Source organism: Odontesthes bonariensis, chromosome 20, assembly GCF_027942865.1.
Source record: "Odontesthes bonariensis isolate fOdoBon6 chromosome 20, fOdoBon6.hap1, whole genome shotgun sequence".
NCBI lineage: Eukaryota > Metazoa > Chordata > Actinopteri > Atheriniformes > Atherinopsidae > Odontesthes > Odontesthes bonariensis.
In genome coordinates, this window is record NC_134525.1 from 33,669,270 (window position 1) to 33,687,597 (window position 18,328).

An 18,328-nucleotide genomic window follows, 5' to 3' on the forward strand; every position below is an offset into this window, starting at 1 on the left:
CATTAAAGCAGACTTGGAACAATCTCTAACACTGGAGGAAATTATAGATGCGATAAAGGGCCTTCAGAGTGGAAAAGCTCCAGGCCCTGATGGGTTCTCCACTGAATTTTATAAGAGATTTAAGGATCAGTTGGCCCCTATACTCCTATCAGTTTATGAGGAAGCCCTGGAAATAACATTCTTCCCCCAAAACTCCGACAATCGACTATTACACTACTATTGAAGAAAAGTAAAGATCCACTTGATGCGTCATCCTATAGACCTATCAGTCTGATAAACTGTGATGGGAAAATATTTTCAAAAGCCCTTGCATATCGCCTCGAGCATATCCTCCCCTGTGTCATTTCAGATGATCAAACTGGTTTCATTCAAGACAGGCAGTCTTATTTCAATCTGAGACGACTGTTCAATATAATTTACACTAAATCCAATGCCTTATCTCCAGAAGCAGTCGTATCACTAGATGCCGAGAAGGCATTCGATAGAATCTCGTTAGAATACCTTTTTTATACCCTGAAGCAATTTGGATTTGGTCCCCAATTCATAAAATTAATTAAACTTATATACACCAACCCAATAGCCTCAGTCCGTACAAACTCTATCTCCTCTCAATCTTTCCCTCTTAAGAGAGGGACCAAACAGGGGGACCCACTCAGTCCATTACTTTTTGTTCTTGCTATAGAGCCCCTATCTATTGCCCTGCGAAGCAGCTCTAGCATAGAGGGCATAACACGTGGGGGCCTAATACACACTGTCTCACTATTTGTTATTATATGTAACCAACCCCATTTCTACCATACCAGAAGTTCTTAATGTCCTAGCGGACTTTGGTAATATATCAGGATACAAACTCAACTATGAAAAAAGTGAATACTTTCCTATCACCACCAATGCCAGGACAGTTCACAATTTACCATTTAAACTTTCTCTAGATTCAATCACATATTTAGGAATAAAGGTCACCAAATCATACTTTGACTTATTCAAAAACAATTTCACTCCTTTTTAGAACAATCTAAAAAAGATATCAAGCAGTGGTCAAATTTACCTTTATCCCTTATTGGGAGAGCAAATTCTGTAAAGATGAATATGGTGCCTAAATATCTATATTTGTTTCAAGCCATACCTGTATTCATACCACAGTATTTTTTAAATCATTTAACCAGATGATTACTTCCTTTATTTGGAATAATAAATCTGCCCGCATCAGGAAAGAATTCCTGGAACGACCGAAAGTGGAAGGTGGGCTTTCCCTTCCAAACCTCTGCTCGTACTACTGGGCCGCAAATCTCAATGCCATCTCCCTATGGCTAAGGGAATGGAAAGATTCTGCCCCGGCATGGCTCTTGATTTAAAGGTCGACAAGCAAGCCATATTCACTTCCGGCCCTACTTTGTTCATCTTTGCCACAACTTGTGAAAAAAATCAAAGGAAACATAGTTGTTACACAATCTCTACGTATTCTGAAACAATTTAAGACAAGTTTAGGTATTCAGCAGATCTCCATACATTCACCTGTAGTGAATAACCATCTTTTTCAAACCTGGTATGAAAGGGGTATACATTGTATTGGGGACTTGTACATTGATAACACATTTGCCAGCTTTGAACAACTGTCCCAGAAATTTAATCTGAACAATACTCATTTCTTCCGCTATTTACAAATTAGGGATTTTGTCCATAAAAAACTGACCATCTTTCCCAACAGCCCACCCCTCACATGCCTAGATTCTTTATTGAACGGCAATTTTCTTAGCAAGGGTAGGGTCTCTATGTTTTATACACACATAATGGCCACATATAGTCCTTCTATTTCACATATTCGAGAACAATGGGAAAACGATATGGGGGTCTCACTCTCTGATGAGGAATGGGAAATGGCCCTCACAAGGGTTCATTCTTCATCAATATGTTCCAGACATGCCCTGATACAGTTTAAGGTTTTACATAGACTACACTTCTCTAAAGCTAAACTAGCAAGAATATTCCCTAATACAAACCCCATCTGTGATAGATCCAAACAAACGACAGCAACCTTGTACCATATGTTATGGTCTTGTTCAAAACTTGCCAATTTCTGGTCATCTTTTTTTGATACCATGTCTCAAATATATGGTTTTGATGTTCAGCCTTCTCCCTGTGTTGCAATTTTTGGCATAATTCCTAATTCAGGCCAATATGGTTTACCAGCCTACCTACAGAGGGCGTTTTCCTCTCTGTTGGCTAGAAGGTTAATTCTATTTAAATGGAAGGACACAACTTCTCCAGCACGTAGCCATTGGATCAGAGACATGATGCAGAATTTAAAACTGGAAAAAATGAGAGGTACGCTAAATGGCTCCCTTCAGACATTTCATAAAACCTGGGACCCCTTCATAAGCTATGTGGACGCATTGCCTGGCCTGGACCTCTGAAATGGTCTTGTGACCGTGTGACCTAAGAATCACGAACTATCCTATCCCATGTATGAGCAGTGAATGCACTTTTTTCTGTTTTGTTTTTTGTTATTGTTTTATTGTTTTGTTGTGGGGTTTTCTGTCTTCAGTTTCTGTTATGTCTTGTTTTGCTTTGTCTTGTTTTGTTTCATGTACATGTATGTAGCAATTATCCTTTCAGACATGTTCTCATTGATCTTTGATTGTTTGCTTACTGAGAAAATCTTAATAAATAAAAAGTTAAAAAAAAAAAAAAGAACATGACATAAATGTTTGTTTGTTTATTTCAAGGATAGCCCTTGAGATGCGTCATCTCATTTTCGAGGGGATCCTTACAAAAACATAGATATAATCGTCAGTAGTATGAGATCATAATTAAAGGTAAGTCCAAAACAAGTTACAAAACATTTAAACACAAAAATACCCACGCTACACACACACACACACACACACACACCTTAATGCTCCCCCACGACTAGCCATCCACCAACCAGTACACATGTACATAAATATTCTTACATACGATACAGTACATCCACACATGGTGTACACAAAATCAAGGCATAAAGTAAAGCACAGTAGAAAAATCTAAATATAAGGTACTCTAGCACAAGGAGCAGGCGAGTAGGTCCAGACAGACTGAGTCCAACAGAAAAACAAAGAGCAGGATGTTTGACAAAGAGTAAATAAAGATGATTGCAGCGACCAATTTCTTTCCTGATTCTTGGTGTATAGAAAAATAAATAATCAGTATGCCTTAGGCTGTACTGTGAACGGAAAGGTATAAGATACTGTTTTATATACTGAGGGAAATTAAAATAGATGCACTTAAAAGTACTACTCTGAGCCCCTCCCGGATGACCGAGCTTCTCACCCTATCTCTAAGGGAGAGCCCAGACACCCTGCGGAGGAAACTCATTTCGGCCGCTTGTATTGGCGATCTCGTTCTTTCGGTCACTACCCACAGCTCGTGACCATAGGTGAGGGTAGGAACGTAGATTGACCGGTATATATAAATATATAAATGTAAATATAGAGTAGGCTTTTCACTTGTTTTCCTGTGAATTTGAAGCACCTGCAGGGTTGGAGAACTTTTTCACTCTCATATTGGTCATTTAAAAACTCTTTGCACCATAGATTGTTGTCAGACAGCAAAATAAAAAAAAATCGGGTTCAGCAGTTTGTATGTCACTATTTCCATTTGATCACTTGCTAAAATTTATTTTTTCATTCCATCTAAACATTTGGTTGTTAATTTTAAGCATCATATTTATACGTATACTTGTTATTCAGCCTTTTATATTTCAAAATGATATTATTTACTTTGTTACACTGTAGAACCTTGGAGTCAGCATTGAAACCTAATTTACTGCGTAGCACCAACTCAGTCCATCTTTTTATCTGTATTGAGGGAGCAACACAGCCACTACTCTGCTGGAGTAAGTAGAATCATGTTCCTGTCGGCCTTTCTGGCTCTTTTGGCTGTTGGGCTTCAGCCATGGGAAAGCAGTTCTCTTTCTCAGTTTTACTGCCCCTCCATTTGACTCATCAGGCCCCTGGAGGAAATAAAAAGGATTCCTCTCCTTCTTATCTCTGCTGGGTGACTCTCCAAACCCCTTCCCAACCCTCATAAGGACGCATTTCTGCTCATGGTCACGATGTCCATCAGAGCTGTCAGAAACACTCCAGGTGTGTGTCCCCTGACCTGACCCAACCCTCTCAAACAGTTCTTCTGCCTAAACAAGACAGCACCAGTGACGCCACCAAACCCTGCCTGTGGTTTTGTGGGTTGTGGTGACTGGTGAACCGCCTGTCGCCTCCAGTCTGGTCATGTGACTCCTACAGCTTCCAGGCTGTACCCTCTGGCAGGCTCACTCTTTCTCTGTCCTCTTGTTCTGGACAGCTGTCTCTTCGATCTCCTTTTTTTTTTCTTCCATTCTACAAAGAACAACAGAAAGAAGGAGAGCAACGAAAGGTAATATTCATGTTGTTTTTCTGGGTTCATTCTGCAGTAGGAAGCCACAGCTACAGTATAGGCTCTTAGCGTCTGTTTTTCCCACTGTGCTTTGAAAGTCCCAGTTGAACTGCCATTGAGTAGACATGTAGATCATGGCAGTGTAGAATGATGGAGGTGAGGTGTTGAGAATAGAGCGGGGGTGCTGATAAATGTATGAAGGAGGCAGAGGGACAGAAGCTGTCTTTGAAGGCTGCTGTCAAGATAAGGTGCTTGTTTTGTGAATGCAGCTTCTCTGTGAAACATCTTCTTATTTCAGTTATCATCTTAATTGTTTTGATTTCTGAATTGCACATATGTATTTTTTTCATCTTCACCCCATTGCTTTGTTGCCCTCTTAACTTCACCTTCCTCCTTATCAGCCCTCTCTGAAGCCCTTATTTGCTCCTTTGCTATCTATTTGTGGCCACTGCATGACAACTCGAAGTCTTAGGCATCAGTGCTCAAGGTGGCTCTGGTTCTGTGCAGAAGCCTAGTGTGTGTTGTTTCAGGGCAGATTGTAAAAACTTCAGCAAAAGATAGAAGTTTTGATCACTCTGGATCAGGGACGTTGCTAGGCATACAGCTTTACAGGGGCGCAGGCCCCCAGCCAGAACACCACCACCAACACTGCCTTACTGTATACAGAAAATGTGCCTGTAGCCTACTGGTTGTATAAGAACATTTATTCAAATTTGCATGAACCTCAACAGGTTTAACAGAGCTACAGGCTATCCAAGCAAATAAAAACACCTTTGAGTTCAGCCATTTAGGTTTTCAATTCCTCCTTCTGTAGCTCAACAAACATAATCAAGTCAGCCTTTTACAAGAGGCAATATTACTAAAAAACACAGTATGCACAGTATTACAATTTTCAACAAATACAAAATAATGAACAATATTTCAGTCCAGGTACTGAACATGTTTTAATCTTACTGTAGCACAGTCAATAAATACTTCCACAAATAAAAAGTCTAAATCTTAAATGAAGAGTAGCTGATATGGTCTGATAAGTTATTCCCCTGATTGAGTAGCCTTTTAAACTAGCCTACCCACTAGTGATGCGCGGGTCACCCATTGACCTGCGGGTGGGTTGGGTAGCAGTTTTTTCTAAGTATTGCGGGTGCGGGCGGGGCGGGTCAAAATAATCAAATCCCGCAACCCGGAAGTTTGGAAATATAGGTGAAATCGCAATTTTGAGTTACAGAAGTTCCTAAAATGTAAGATGAGGGTTGATCTACTACTGTAGACAACAAAGTATATGCTATATTCTACATGAATTTTTATGTTGTAGAGTTGTGAATTTATTTTATCAATGGAGAAATTGAGCAGCCTTGCTTTGTTGTCTACAGTAGTAGATCAACCCTCATCTTACATTGAAGCTCCCAGATCAAGGAAGTGACGTCGACGCAGCTTTAGCAGCAGAGAAGCTATTAGGCTTGTGTTAATAATAATAAACTCCTGGACTATGTTCAAACTTCCAAATGCATCGTTTTGTGAGTACAGACCATATTTGTACTACTGTAGAAGTTTGGTGTCATGGCATGTGATTTTAGTGTGGTAATTTTGGAGATCGGAAAAAGCCAAGATCGGAAAAACTTCGGGTGGGCTACTTGGCTGGATGTCACGGTTCAAATGACCCTAGGGTGAATCTACTCCGAACCATCACTTTAATGTCATCTTTCCTAAAAGGCACGGTACCACTCCATGCAAAGTCTAAATTAGTGGATGACTACGTAGAATTCTGCTGCGCGGATTTACGCCCATTTGACATTGTCTCTGGGAAGGGCTTTATGCAGGGGGCACAGGGGCTTGTAAATATAGGCGCACGGTTTGGACAGGTGCACATTGAGTAGGCTACTTGTTAGTGGGCTGCTCCACTTTTGTTTTAGAGAAAACTGCGCTGCGCTGAGTCCTTCATAACAGTTCTTCAATAAAGAATGGCGTAAAATCGAATTTTGCTGTCTTTGTTGTTGTTTGATGTAGCCTACTGTTGAAGTTTCACAATAATGCGAGTCTAGCGCAAATCCTTCTCGTTTAGGTTTGTGTTAAATTAACCCTCTCTACAGGCCCTGGCTCTTTTTTTTTTTTTTTTGTTGCGGGTCATATTTTGCGGGTCGGGCGGGCCGCTTTAGAATTTCCCACGGGTTGGGCGGGGCGGTTTGGAAATTCTCGCGGGTCGGGTTGGGGCGGGTGTTAAAAAAACCCTCACCCGCGCAACACTACTACCCACATTTTACCCATTTATAATGCCTAAGATAGTTTAGTAAATATGCTATAATAGGCAGAATAGGATATTGTCTCGCGTTTTGCATATACCATGGAAGCAGACACTGTTTAAGCCTAAATGCAAACGTTGTGTATTTGGCGTAAGAAATTACAGTGGCCTATAGGTAGGCGTGGGAGAAAACAAATCTCTCACCTCCCTCCACTTCATGCTCAGTTCTCCTTGTTGCTTCTCTGTCCCTGACTCTCCTCTGTAAGAATGTCCTTATGTCCATGACCACGATGACGGCATTCCATCAATGTGTAGAGGTTCATGTAGCCTACTACATGTGTGGCTACTATCCGCTGATGAACATGACGTGCGGGCGGCAGGATCTTACCTTCCAACTCTGATTTTTGCGCGCTGTGCGTCACACACGGTCCATTGGCTGAACAGGCACAGATGCACCCAAAGCCTGCGAATACAACCTCTTCACTTCACTCTTTGGTAGACCTATGCAGCATTGGCTGAAGGAGGTTATGTGGTTGAAATAGGGAAAATCGGGTCTATGTTATTCTTCCTTGGCACATATCAGTCTTAGCGTAGTCTGAAGGATGAATTTTTACAGGGGCACCACGCATGTTTACAGGGGCACGTGCCCCGGTAAAAAGTGTCTGGTGACGTGCCTGCCCTGGATGTTCCACTAACATTTCCAAGCTTTTTTGGAAAGCTTCAGGAGCTTGTGCCAGATTAATCCCCTCCCCAACCTGGAAGAAGTTTGGACTGATGTTGTACAGTTTACATTGTTTCATAAAACTCCTGAAAGTTGAGGCTGTAATGCCAGGTTGAAACAAAGTGCAGTTATCATTAAAGAATCTACTAAAATAAACGTATACATTTTATTGAGGCAATGATAGTTATTTAGCACGTTTGTCCACTTGTTACCAATCCTGATGACTTTAACTTCTGTGAAATATGATCTGACAGAGGTAGCACTGAGATGGATTTTCTTTGTTACTGTCTGTTGCTTTTGTTTTCCCAGCTCTTTACCAAGATGTAATTGTGCCTTCGTTGAATTGGTGGCTCATGATGGTTTTCAGGCCTGAACAGGTTCCACTCTCCCTGTATCTTTCCACTTCCCAGATGTGAGGACACACATCTGTGTGCCTGGTACACAGAGGAGGCCTTTTAAGCAGAAGCAGCTGAGCATGGCTAACGCTCATCAAAGCAGGGCAGAGAGTTTAATGGTACACATATTTCCAGTTTGTTGTGGTCTGTCTGCAACCGTTTAGTGAAAAACAGGAGTCAACTTTCTTTTTTCCTCAGTTTTCTGTTTTGTGCTGACAGTTGGTATGTTAGCAATCGGCATTCAACTCTTGCTTAACAACGTGGTTCATTACTTGATTTTCTCAGGCAGGTTTTGGTAGAACCAGTGTTTCCAACAATCCATCCATCCATCCATCCATCCATCCATCCATCCATCCATGTATGTTTCCATTTTTTTTTCCGCTTAATCCAACTGAAGGTCACGAGGGTGGTGGGTGGGGAGGGGCTGGAGTCCATCCCAGCAGTCACTGGGCGAGAGGCGGGGTACACCCTGGACGGGTCGCCAGTCCATCACAGGGCCACACAGAGACAAACTACCATCATAATGAATGTTTCTCCACTTTTAATTAGATCTGGAGGGATTGAACATGTTGCTCTCAAGTCCAAGGTACAAAACTGCAGAACCTCATAGCCGGGCTGAGGCTATATTAAAAGGAAAAGGCCAACAGTGCAATGCCTATGTTTGCCTTGTGGCACTTTTTCACCATTAGATGGTGCTGTTGGCTGTGAAATGGTGGCCAGTGTTTGACTGACAGCGATTCTGTGACTCATATGGCCTCTCCCATATGATGAGCTGAGACTGCATCATCGGGTCTCTGAGTGTGTTTGATTCCCTTCCTTTCTCTATCTGTCCAGTGTTGTGCAGTGTCAGCATTTTCTCAGATCAGTGATAAATGAGGTCACTCCTTCATGTTTCATCGTTTATGAGTGCTGCAAACAGGATCAAATCCCATGATATTCCATACGCTTAGCTGTAGCTTTTCTGCAGAGTGACATACAGATGGGGATTTGTAAGGTTTGATGTCTTTGCTGGACTCTTCAGATGGCCACATCTCACTGAGGCTTTGATTAAATGTAGCTGATGGTATAAAAGACCACGTATAATGTAATGTATGTGTTTGTACAAATGGCACTTATCGTTTTAAATCCTATTGGACATTGTGGTAGAAACAGTGAAAAGACACCTATGAGTGTTCTTCTCTTCGCTTCAGGAGGCTTTTCCTTTTCAGGCTGAGATGAGCCGTCCAACGACTCATGCAGAGTCAAAAGAGCTTCAATAATGCTACCTTCATGTACTCCAAAGAACAGCAATTTTTCCCCTTTTTTTATTCCATTTGCTGCTTAAAAACCACTGGCCATTTACATGGGCCACATGCAGTAGACAAAACTGAAAACATTCTTCAGTAAGTTAATATTTTACGTTGGATATGAAGTGGAGAAGGTTTTTTTATCGAGCAGGTTTTACACTGAGGCACACAACTTGGCCTGACAGCTGAATTAGTTCTTCAGAGGTCTTGTTTTGCTGAGATTGAATGCCTTTTGATGGGACTCTCGTAGTGAAAGTTAAGCGTTTTTGTTGGGTCTCTAGGAAGTATCTGGAGGAGCAACTCAACCAACATCGCAAAGTTTAGTTTGATGTAGAATAAGGTCCGCGTGAGCACCGGGGTTATCTGAGCTTTGGCTTTAAGGCTACAAATGTGCACAAACTGGCTTCAGAAAATGACAGAATTCCACCTGTCCTATAACTCAACTGGTGTTAGATTATACCCTGCGTGCTTTGTAGATGTCCATGTATGTCAAGGTTTAGAGCTCAACACTTTAATGTTGTCTGTACAACATGTATGGATGCTATGACTCTCTACCACTAGTTGTATCATGAAACTCTCAGGACCATGTGCCCCGCATCCTTTGTTTCATCAGGATTGTTTTTTTTCTAAGAGGGGAAGGGTGGATGAATAGAGCTCAGTTCATTTTACAGCTGTCCTGTAAAAAGGTTTGAAAGAGTGATTATTACCGACACTTAACTGTGGACTTTTTTAAGACCATGTCTGAAGTACCTGACGTAGTTTAAAGGTCCGTTTTTAACAAACTGAATATGGTTATCATTTGTAGCTTTTGAATGTAATTGCTTCCTCCTTTCATTGGATTGATCTGGCCTGGCGCTGACAGTGGGAAAGCACCGCTCTAAATTTATCACCCACCCTGACACCCACCCTTTGAGCTCATGCCTGCTGCACATCTAGCTACAAAACATGCCCCCCCCCCCCCCCCCCCCCCCCCCGCCCCCCCCCCCTGCAACGGAGGTTGGTAGGCAGAAAGTGGGTGGGGGGGGGGGCTGTCAGTCTGTCTTTATGTCCCTCCAGTCCTGTTTCACGAGCCTCCAGAGCTCTGACCTTCCACCGGTAGACAGAAAAACCTTGACAGACTTCCTACCAAGTCCATCAGAGACATTTCAACTTCACTAAAGACTCAATAACTTTCTGAGAAGATACATCATCAAGGTATGTAACTGTCATTGGATGATTTCATTGATCAGCTCTGAAGATAAATCAACATTCTTGTTTTAAACTGGATGTCTTAACGGTTGTGGCTTACTGACCTGAAATGTGCTTCTGAAAGCATGCGTTTTGATAAAACTCCAAATCAAGCAGAGTTTGGCCCCACACTGAGACTTTTCAGACTGTGGAAACCATCTTTGGGACTGTTACTCATCACACTGACAAATTCATGATGAAACGTGATGCCTGGAATTGATTTTTTTGTGTGTGTGTGTGTGTGTGTGTGTGTGTGTGTGTGTGTGTGTGTGTGTGTGTGTGTGTGTGTGTGTGTGTGTGTGTGTGTACAAGTCAGAGAAATGAAAGGTCACAGATTTAGGTTTTTGGGAGCTGCTGAGCTTCTCCAAGTGTGACTGTGACAGTTGTTAATTGTGTTGCACCTGCTCTCACTCTGTCAGGACACACAGACCGAAATAGAGCATTGCCTAACACGGCGACGCACACATCAAATAGTTTTGCGCATGTTTTTCCATTTACACAAATCCTGCTGACATCAGCACTCATCACAACTTTTAGCTCCGTCTTGAACAAATTCCACACAGACTTCTATAATTTGGCTATAAGTCTCACCTCAAAGTCAATTTTAGTGTTGTTAAAGGATGAAAAACAAAAAGGTGACAGTGACATAAAGATACAAGGGATGTATGGATCTTTCAGATCTCAGTTATTCAATATGTCATATCTGCTCTGTGCAAATTGTGTTTACAAAGCTTAGAAAACATAGAGAAATGTAATTTTTACTTTCCTATGATCAAGGCCAATAAATGGCTCTTCTTTTTGTGTTTTATGAAGCTATTAGTGGACTGGAGTAGTTGCATTAAACAAACAGAAAAGAGAGCCTGTTGAAATGAAATGCTATGACATTTGCCAGTTAAGATCTCATGATTGTGGCAGCCATGGACTCAGGCTTCAATATGTGTTATTTAATGATAAATCGGTGAGCAGTGGGTTTATTTTTACTCTCTGCTCTAAATATATGTGAGCCCCTGTCCAGTTAGGTGTGATCTGGTTTGCGGCTCTGACGAAGCGCTGCACTGATGTTGTTGCACATTATCTCTGTCAGCTTTCATGCTGTCACATGCTTGGATTATCATTATTATTTCACTTATTTTATTTTCTCTGTCAGCTTAAGATGGGTGGTTAACTCTCGTCAGGAACTGCACTATCAAAGGGCACATTAGGTTGGAGGTGTAGAAACAGCACAATGTGTGTGAATCCTTCATTGACAACAGGTCAGATAGTTGAACCTATATGTGGATGACTGCGTCCCTGACAGAAGCAGCGTGGCTGAACATGCCTCCTACTGGTGTTCAAGGCCTTATTTTAGCCTGAATGTCCCTGAATTTTACAGCAAACAGAGATGTTAAATAGGTTTAAAATGACATGAAAATTTGTGTTTACTTGGCTCCATAGACCACAATCATCTTAATGATCCCATTTTATGGATTTTTATCGTCAAATAAGATTGTAGTAGGTGAGGTTGCATGTTGAAGACTTCCAGGTTGGGTTATCCAGAAGGTTATTATACTATAAAGCTGTATACAACATCAGATTTGAGGAAGTGGGTTTTTTGGTTCTTCATATATGACTGAAAGATTGTGGCAAAAACTGCTATAACATGAAGTTGCTCCAGGCTTCATGTACCAGCCAGAATCTATTAGCAGTCTTGGTTATCCTGGAGGTCTCGAGTGGTGCATATTTACCTCTCCATGACAGCTCCTCCTTTATTGTAAACCCATAAACCACAGTTTGAAATCTAATTACTGGTGATTTGTGATGAGTGACTTGTGGAAACAAATGACCAACACCAAAATCCTCATTTGTTTTTTGAATTCTTACTCCATTACAAAAATCATACGTAGGGCTGAGCAATTTTATCGATACTGCGATATATATCGATATGTCGTTTACTGATAAAGTATCGATTTAAAAAAAAAAAAGTATTTATTTATTTTTAAAGCAAACTTTATTGAAAAGTCAGACGTTACAATTAGTGAAAACGCAGAACATTAATACAATACAATGCCAGGGGGTCACATTCTACAAAATGGTGATAAATTAGTTGAGAAAAATGTTGTATAAAGTGACCAGCGCTCACGTTTGTGACATGTTCGTTTGTTTCTGTTTGTCTGGCTGTGTCGTCCTTCCGGTTCAAAGGTCGGACCACCAGTCCAATCAGCGACAATTCATGTCAAATCACACTGTCCCTTTTTTCCCCCAGAAAATGATGTAAGTGTATCGATTCGTATCGTTGGCTGAATATCGTGTATCATATCGTGAGATTAGTGTATCGCTACAGCCCTAGCAGCAAGCGCAGACCAACTTTAAAACAGTGCCTATTTTGCATGAAGTCCGGCTGAACTCTGACACCTGCTGCCCAGAGATTAGATTTTTTTTCTGCAGCACTGAGCTTTGGTGTTGGATTTAACAGATAAAAAGTTGTTGGAAGCAGAGGTGTGACGACGCGCGCCGTCACTCGCTCCAGGAATAATCACGTCACGGGGCTGACGCACCTCATAGTTCACCTGGTGAATGAGACGAACGTGGATTGATAAGCCGATAGCGGCAGAAGGAAATAAAGACTAACGCAACACATAGGAGTTAGATTGATAAACTTACCTCTGCTCGTCTCCCGCGGTGTTCGGGCAAAAGAGTTTCCCAGGGGCACGCGCACTTTATTAGATCCGGGACGCAGGAGGACAAGTGGGAAATAGGTAAAGGGGAGTTTCATGTGGTATAAATATGTATTTAACTGTTGTAAAATATATGTGTGTGTTTATTAGGTTTACTCTGGGTGTGTTGATGGTTATTAAGATTATATATATTTTCTAGTGATTAGTTATGTAAATATTGTTGTAGATATAGATATGTGTGTGTCGCTGATTTTACCCGGGTTAAATGGTATAGTCCAGCTCATTAGCTGGGCCAGAATGTATATAAGTAGTCAGTCTGTAAATGTCGGGGTTGATGTAGGTGTTGGTGTATGGAAATTATTGAAGAAAATAAACGTGTCTGGATCCGCACTCATGAAATTCTCCTAATTGCCTCCATGGCCGCTCGGGCATTCTAACAAGAGGTCATAAAGTGACACAAAGTAATTGAGTCATCATCAACTTTATTTCCAGACTCAGGGTCCATTTTCAAAAATCAAAACACAGTACATAGACAATACATAAAGACAAACAGAAACACACTTATAAAAGACACTTGTACCAGTGTTTCCACATGTATGACTGGTATTGCACCGCACTAAGCGCAGGATTTGACAGCAGCATAATAATTTGATTACATTAACCATCCAATCTACAGATAAAACTATACATTAAAATCCTCAACAATGCATGGAATGTGTTGACCCCTACACCACAAAACAGTTCACTTGCACTGCTCCACCTGGGCTTCTTAAGCAGAATGCGCAGCCCATCATTATATGCGACTTGGAGTTTCTGCAGGCTACCCTTTTTATACTTAGCCCACAGGGGGGCAGTATACAGGGGGGTGCAGTATGCCTTGAACAGGCTAATTTTAACACTATCAGTGCACCAGTGAAACTTCCTTACCAGCATGTTAGCTTGTGCATATAACATGCGGCGCTGCCTGTAGATGTCATCATCATCACACCTTTGATCGGTAATTATATGTCCCAGATACTTTGTTTTGTTACTTACAGGTAAAGCCTGCCCCGCCAAATAAAAAGAAGGAAAAGTGAGATCCTTGTCCCCCTTACTTTTACATATAAGCACAACACTTTTCTTGCAGTTGTATTTAACATCAAAAGTCAATCCATAATTAGAACACACATGTAGCATTTCTTGCAGCCCAGTACTGCTGGGGGAGAGTACTGAGTATCTGATCCATTGGCGATGTCTATTGGGATGTAGAAGAAAGAAGACGGCAGAACCCATAGTTCCCTAAGTTCCCAGCTCTTTGGCAGTAGGTGCAGCTTCCCAGCTTCTGATCACTCTGTGGAGAGGCATGAGCTTTCCACCAGTGTCTCTCAATCCTCTTAAATATTCCCATCTCCTGGATGACACTTCTTGTGAGGGTGTACATGGCGCCCCAAGATGGAAACAAATTGGAGTCAGACATATGTTTCAGGTCCATCACGTGCCTTTGGGGTCAGGTCATGGTCCAGCCATATTAGCAACATGTTTCCATTTCAATCATTCAATCATAGTTGCATTTACGGGTTTGGAAAGTATTTACTCCAATCACCGGTATTGTAGTTAGTCATTTACAAGAAATTCAGTTTAATTCACTCTTCATTATGTAGCGCCAAATCACAGCAATTGACATCTCAAAGCACATGAAAATGTATGGGAATTCTTGATATTATTAGGTGTATTTTTGATTGTCTTTTATTCCCATGAATAACTGCCCAGAAGAGGAACATGAGACTTCAGATGTTCTGCTCACAGCACCCATTCTGAAGTTGAGTAGCAGACAAAAAATGGAAATGGTAAATGTTAGGTTTAACGCGTGGAATTACATATCTGCCAATTTAATCTGCCCTTCAGGATTTAGACTAAAAGAAATCCATCACAGAGCGCAATTTAAAGAAGACATTACCCACTTTAATGACAACATTTATCAGATGGTCTGTGTCACTGCTGTCTCTCCTGGTCAATGGGCAGAAGCGAAGCCCAGGACCAAATTTAAACTCTGTGATGGATCTTAAAGTGCACCTCCCTGCTTCACTCCTTTTGGAGACTTATCTATTTTATTTTGGGAAAGTCATGCTGAGGTGTCTGGGATTTCTTGATGTCAACGGAGCGGTTGCCAAAAACTTTCAAAGACATGTGGCAGTTATGAAAGGAAGTTGATGACAATTCTGAAGCGCTTGTCCAGGAGTGTCGTTGATGTTTGGAGTCTGATATCTGACCTGAAGGGGTCCTCCAGAGGCAGGGAGGCCTGCCACCTTGCCTGAGCTAATGTCAGAATGGGAGCAGGACAACATATTGTTCTGAATGAAAAGGTTTGCAATAGAAATGTTCAAAGTCCGTCAGATGTCTAACTGAATCCTGTTGAAAGAGGGCCACTGCCAACAGTGAATAAAGCAGTTCGTGTTCATCAGTGTTTATGTTGGTGCTACGTGTTGGAGTAACATCGCTCGTTGCATTTTAGTAACATTCATGTGAATAACGTAACTGAAGGTGTTCAAGTCCAAATACTCAGCTCAGCTCACTTCCTCTGTTGGCTTGCCTTCTGTTTGAAGCTGATTGTCCATCCATCCATTTTCTATAGCTGCTTAATCCAGCTCAGGGTCGCGGGGGGAGGGGGTGGAGCCTTTCCCAGCTGTCATTGGATGAGAGGACAGGTTGCCAGTCCATCACAGGGAAAGCTTATTGTCAGTTGTTGAATTTTAGTTCTAAATGTACGGTCTAAATGTAAACCTGAGCAGATATATTTAGATTCAGATTCAGGAAGCAGACTAGAATAAAAGCAAAAAGCAAAGTTCAAAATGAACAACTTCATATTGAGATCCACAGAATTTAGTTGTTATCAGGCTCGTGGAAGGTAAATAGAAGATGTCAAACAACATACTCCTTCTCTGACTCCTGTCATGTCCTTAGAAACATCTTTACTAGGGCTGGGCGAGTTAAGTCGTTATTATCGCGTTAACTCGTTGATTATTTAACGCCGATAAATATTTTATCGTGCATTGGCGCACGATAAAATGGAGAAGGGTACGGAACTTTTACTCGGCCATTTTCATGTTAAAGTTCTTCCAGACGGCGGAGTCGACAGAACCAAAGTCATCTGTAAACTCAGCCAAGTTGAATTGTCTTCTCAGCGTAGTAGTTCCAGTCTAAAATATCACTTAAAGGCAAAACACACAACTGATAGCAGCAAGTCATTCAAGGAAACAGACAGTGGAGCGAGGCTTCTACATAAAAACTACAGAAAGATGCTGATGTTAAAAGTGTGTTTGCACAACAAATGTTATGGCACTTTCATTCATATGGCAGCACATTTAAAATAAAGCTAAATGCTAAAAGTTATACGCTACTTTTGGATTCATTTTTGGATTCTGCGTACAAATGAGATTAATCGTGATTAATCAGGGAAATCATGTGATTGATGACATAAGAAAATTGTAATGGTTGCCCAGCCCTAATCTTTACCTTTCATTCTTCAGCCCTCTCCTGAATTCCTGCTGCTGCTGCAGTGGTTTGGGCTCTGCCATGCCTCTGCAGTGGAACCCTGTACTCAGCAGAAAAGTTGTAGATCTTTCCTTGGGGACTCTACTCTGTTATGTCCCTCTCTGGCATGTTCTCTCTCCTTTGAAAGATTTTCCACACCTGAGGGTGATGCCGGCATTAAACGCCTTTCTCCGAGCTTACCAGCTGGGATGCATCTAGGGGTCATTCCAAGGGCAAACATGGGCTATCTGTGAATGTTTATCCAGTAATGACCCAGTGACTGGCTGCAGATGTGAGCTTAAATCACATCCACCCTGAATGTGTAGCTGGCCCAACATCTGGAGCAATAATTAGTGACAGTTTATTTGCCTTTATCTGTTACATTTTAGACATGTTCAACTGTTATCAATTTTTGCGCATCAACTTTTCATGGCTTGTCACTCTGACTTTGAGTAACTTTCATCACTTTCATATAAAATGTCACCCTAACATCTAAGTGGGAAAATCAAACTTAATTAAATTCCCATTGTCACTTAACAAAATAGATGGTGTGCTTATGGAAAGCTGTGTCTGGGTTTTCTAAGATGTATTGGAATTAAAGGATTACAAATGGTTCAAAGGTTTTCTCCACAGCTAATGAAATAAATAGTTAATTTTAGGTGTGTCTCTGTGGGTTTTTTTTTCCTTGTTTTGCGTTCATGCTTGTTTTATATGCGTGTTTCTTCTCTCGGGGTCTTTAAAGAAGAAGAACGCTTACGTCATTGCAGCAATCTGTAAGGTCTTGCCCTTCCTTAGCAGGCTCATCATTACTAATAATGGGGTAGAAACTGTCTGTGGTTTGGTGGGACTGATGTCATCTCTGAAACAGCTGAGTCCAAGAAACAAACATTACACATCAGACATAAAGCCAGACGGTGAGACCTATTTGAGTTTAATTCAAATTTTCAGTGACTGAATTTCGAGTCACGGAGTCATTTTGAATGATGTCAGAAAAAATGTAGGTGTTATACATGTACAGCTTTTTTTTTTTTTTTTAACTGGTCTTATTGCCTTTGTGCACTTGTAGATAATAATCCAAATGACTCTAGATGTCCTGCTACTTCTTTAGCTAAAGATTGTTTGCAGTATCTGAAGCCGAACTGCTAAAAATACTCCCATTTCCCAGCCTGGCCCAAACTGTTTTCGGTTTAAGCTCTGTAGGCATCTGAGTTTTCAGATGTTCCTCTGACTTAAAGGGGAACTGCGGTATTTTCAACATTAAGCCTCTTTTCTGAGTCGTCTGCAATGTTTTAGAACCCCCCTCACCGCTTTTTTGATGTTTACTGCTGTCTCCGGTATTTGCCTAATTTTGATTCATCTCAACCTGCTTCAGAACGGCAAGTCATGTGCATGTCCAAAAAGGTCCATAAAAGCACCATAAACGTCCGTTTTCAAAATCATCAACTCACCGGAGTGGTTACTGGTGTGCACTGGTAATCCATATCAAATTTCATGGCGAAAAGTTGCTTCTGTTGTGTTTTATTTGACATTTTGTACTGGATGTTCGTTGATATTACTCCGCCACCGCTAAGAAAATAGTGCGAGCATGAACGAGCTGCCAAATAAAACACGACAGAAGCAACTTTTCGCAAGGAAATTTGATACAGATTACCAGTGCACACCAGTAACCACTCCGGTGAGTTGATTATTTTGAAAACGGACGTTTATGGTGCTTTTACGGACCTTTTTGGACATGCGCATGACTTGCCATTCTGAAGCAGGTTGAGATTAATCAAAATTAGGCAAATACCGGAGACAGCAGTAAACATCAAAAAAGCGGTGAGGGGGGTTCTAAAACATTGCAGACGACTCAGAAAAGAGGATTAATGTTGAAAATACTGCAGTTCCCC

General features: G+C 41.3%; 1 protein-coding gene across 1 annotated transcript in view; it reads left to right on the plus strand.

Annotated features, from left to right (window-relative positions):
* The first annotated feature begins 10,217 nt into the window (after positions 1–10,217).
* svila (supervillin a) overlaps positions 10,218–18,328 on the plus strand; it is a 100,831-nt gene continuing 92,720 nt past the window's right edge. Inside the window, exon 1 of the mRNA XM_075452944.1 lies at positions 10,218–10,242. The gene's annotated coding sequence lies outside the window, so the exon portion shown is untranslated. The remainder of the gene's footprint in view (positions 10,243–18,328) is intronic.